Below are 4106 nucleotides of genomic sequence, written 5' to 3' on the forward strand. Positions count from 1 at the left end.
TAATAAACACTGCAGCTGCTGCTTGTTTCCTGGAATTGGATGTTTTTCCATCAGGCAAATGCTACAGGAGCAGCAGAGGGGGAGCTCGTACATTGCCTCTCTGGGAGGGAAATAGAAATGCTGATTTACACAGCTTGCTGCTGGGGGCAGTCTCAAACTATTGGTGTTTTAGCAACTGCTCAAGATTTACAGAGTACTCAACAATGGGTCTGTAGGCCAGCTCTAGCCTACTATCAGACATAGACTCTTTGGAGAAATTTCACAGCATAACCTGAGTATTTCACTGTTTGACTTGTATTGATGTGAATTCCTCCACTATCACTCTACCTGTTGACATCAGGACCTGACTCTCAGAGGCAGTCCAGTGTCCTGCCCCAAGTCCTCATTTCTCCCTGTTTCCAAGGAAATGCTCTGAAAGAGTCCAGTGAATTAGTCGATGAGCCCTACGCAGAAAGACAATGGCTGCCACCTTGAGGGCAGCGGTGTGTTTTCACCTGTTTGTCAGAGCTATTAGGACTGGGAGCCGCCCCCTGCCTGGGAGCACCAGAGTGGAAAGAAATATGCAATGGGACCAAGGAAGCTTGGCTCTGAAAGTGAGAGTGATGGGTGGGTCTTTCTGTGCTTACACTCAACATAAGACAAATATGTCTCTAGCCTTGGTCAATGTCACTACCATGAAAGCCCATCAGCATAAAGCTGAAGAGCCCTTGGCCTGGTTTTAACTGCAAGGTGAACTGGAGGGGTGAGCTATGAGGCATCAGGGGCACAGTCCTAGATGTCCAATAGCAATTACTTTTGGGAAACATAACGGTTATATTATGTCAGCCTTACAAATACTAGGCCCTTTAGACTATGGCCCAGCATGTGTAAAAGCACCCTAAACATATTCCCAGATCTAATATGAACAACTCTACAATTATCCACTATTTTAGACTACTTGTTCCTTTGGTAAATATCCAGAAAGATCAATATGCTTTGAAACTATGGTGTGTCTACTGCATGTATGCACAGCCACAGCAAAGGTGCACGGCTTCCATTAGCCTCCTGGGAAAGCTAGCCTTGACTTTGCTCTGTAGGAGGCCTTTGTATGTCAACTCACTTCCATTATGGTTGAGTCCACCTATGGTAACCCACCGCCTGCATTCTCTTGCTTTCCTGACTCAAAAAGGAAGATATTTTACCTTCCAAGAAGGCAAAGAGAAAAATCAACTCCCAAATGAATCAACCACAACTAGCTGATTCATAGTAGATATTACATTTGAGCACAAGCACTTCAGAGAAGGGAGTGTAGGTGGAGTTCAAGTAAGATCTAGATTTAACTCAATAGCCAATGGACTCTTGGACCAAGTAAAGAAACCTGTTGTATCTATAAAGTGAGCACCATTCTACTGAAATTGCATAACCTTTCCTACCTAACAACATACCAAACATTTATCATTCTTAATGGTTCTTCCTTAACTTGAAATTCACACTCCAAAGGGATTCAGAGGTGAAACTAAAAATTAGCATGCAAACCTGTCACATACATATGCACATGCATGCATTTGTACTGGGTTCTCCAACCAGAAGAGCATGAAGAATGTCAGTTCCTGGAGTGAATGGGGGCTGCAGAGAGGAGTAGGGGGTGTGCTTTGGGGAGAAAAACCTTATATAGTGACTTAAATGTTCACTGTTGAGTATGGCTCAGGAAATACCAATTTAGACAAAAATACCAAGTCACCCAGTTATAACACCCATTTGGCTATACTGTACCTTTAATATATATGCTCAAAAAAGGGTATACTGTGGCTGGACATTGTGGCACATGTCTTTAATCCAAGGCAGAGGCAGGTGCGTGTCTATGAGTTCCAGGCCAGCCAAGAATACATAGAGAGACCCTGTCTCGGGTCGGAGAGGGGTTATATATACTAAAGACAAACAAAGGCAGGATTTGCTGAGTGTTTCTGAAGACAGCAAAAAGACAGCTCCACACAAGGGCTCACAATGTGAATAGCAAATATGTTTAGAATAGCCTCAAATTTCAAGAAATCCAAAGTTTTCCAGTAGGTGAAAAAATTAAAAAAGAAATGTGCACCAAAACATGAAGAATCCCAAAATATACAAGTGAAAACCAGACTAACATTATGTGAATTCAGATTCATGGCTGCCTGAGGACCAGCTGTGGAACAGACTTGACAAGAGAGGGAAATTAGGACACACAGGCTAGACATACATCTTGATGCTGCACTGTTTTCAGGCATGTTTACCTGTCCAAATCATCATAGTAACAATGCCAGCTTATTAAAGTATGCCTAAATAAAATCGATTTGAAGTGAACTCACACCCACAGCTCCTTCTAAGTACTAGGAAACTTCATGGCTGGCTCTGGTTACTAAGACAACACAGTCATAACTTCATGCCCTTGAAGTAGCTACTCCAGTGCTGAAACAGTGATTCCTAAAACTATTAAATCCCTGGGACTGTAGAACAAGTTTTTAAGATAAGAGGCACAGTAATGTACTGCAGAACCAAAGTGTCACAGAGTAAAGTCACAATCTAGGCCCATGGGAACCATCCTTAAACTAATTGATAGCTCACAGATCAAGTTCATAGGCCTGATTCACTGCAATGGTATACCCAAATATTACAATCTGTGCTATACTACAGATCTGCTCTCAGCCATTGAGAACTTTCCCAACCAACAAAACGAATCGCCCCAAGAGGAAGAAACACCTTTGAACTTCCAGAGACAGTCGGTTTTGAACTCAGAGCCCACAAGCATCAGCGATCACCTGTACAGATGCCTATCTGCGCAACGACAACCAGGTGGTGCCAGATCCTAGGCCCTTATTCCTTCCGTATCTGGTGTCTCAGGACATTTTCATGACCAGTTAGTTCTTCAGTGGAACGTAGGCAAATATCTATAAACTTACAGTTCTTCACAATTTTATTAACAATGTAAGATCGTTTTCTAACCCAAGGGCATTGATAATTCTGAATGTCTACTCTATTCTACTGTCAGCGGTCACTGTGACAAAATACCTGAAACAAAAAGGGTAAAAATGGGTTTTGGTTCACAGTTAGTCCAGGATATGCTGGCTCCTCTGCTTTGGGTCACAGCATTATGGAGCTGCAGGCATGGTAGAGCAAAGAACTCATCTCATGGCAGCCAGGAGTACAGAATATGAAAGTCAGGGCCCGGGTGAACAATGTCCTGGGGCTGAACCATGAGACTCAGGGAAAAAGGCAGAGGGCCTTTTACCTCAGGTGCATTTTGTTCCCAGGTTTGTCTTGGATGTGATTTCATGCCTCCTGTGTTAAATATTTACATTCAATTTATAAGACATGTTTATTCTTGTTGGACGTCGGCACATAGCTATAGAACCCAATCTGGTATGGGGACAGGTTGAGTGCTGTCCTCAGTGTACCCTGAATCTGGATATGACCTTCTGCTTTTGTGCTTTCCCAGATATAAGCTATAGCAATTGTGTTTAAATTGCTCTGTTCTGGGAAAGGGCTGCTCTGTTAATATTTAGTGCATGCTTATTGACATGTTTTCCTGATCATGTTTTCTGAACTCAAACATTGCTTTCTTTGTTACATCCATGTAGACAAGTACAGTGACAGATGCTGTCTGCTGCATTAGACTGTAGTCAGCCTCATTCCTTAAGGTCTTCAAATCCCAGGTCTCACAGACAAATCTGCACAGGTCAGCAAAGGTTGACACCTGGGGACAAAACAGACCCTTCAAAGGAACACCCCTCGTGAGCTAATTCCCCCATCTAGGCCTCCCCTGCTGGAGTCTCCATCATCTCCCAACAGGGCTATCAAATGAGCTCCAAACTTCCAACCCAACCTCCCCCATCCGGGAGATGTCACTACAAGATGGCACATGCCCATAATTCCAACACTCAGGAAGCTTACACAAGAGGGTCATAAGTTTAAAGGCAGCCTTAGAAACTAGAGAGATCCTTCCTTGGTGAGAAAAAAAGTCCAAACCATAGTAGTTTACATTATAGAGATTTGTGTAACATGCTTATAAAACCCATTCTTACTAGAAGCTTAAATTTACTGATTTATACACAACTGCTAAAAACATCCTAGAAGTGAAAAACAGAATCACAAGG

This window comes from Mesocricetus auratus, unplaced genomic scaffold (genome assembly GCF_017639785.1).
Source record: "Mesocricetus auratus isolate SY011 unplaced genomic scaffold, BCM_Maur_2.0 Super-Scaffold_100011, whole genome shotgun sequence".
NCBI lineage: Eukaryota > Metazoa > Chordata > Mammalia > Rodentia > Cricetidae > Mesocricetus > Mesocricetus auratus.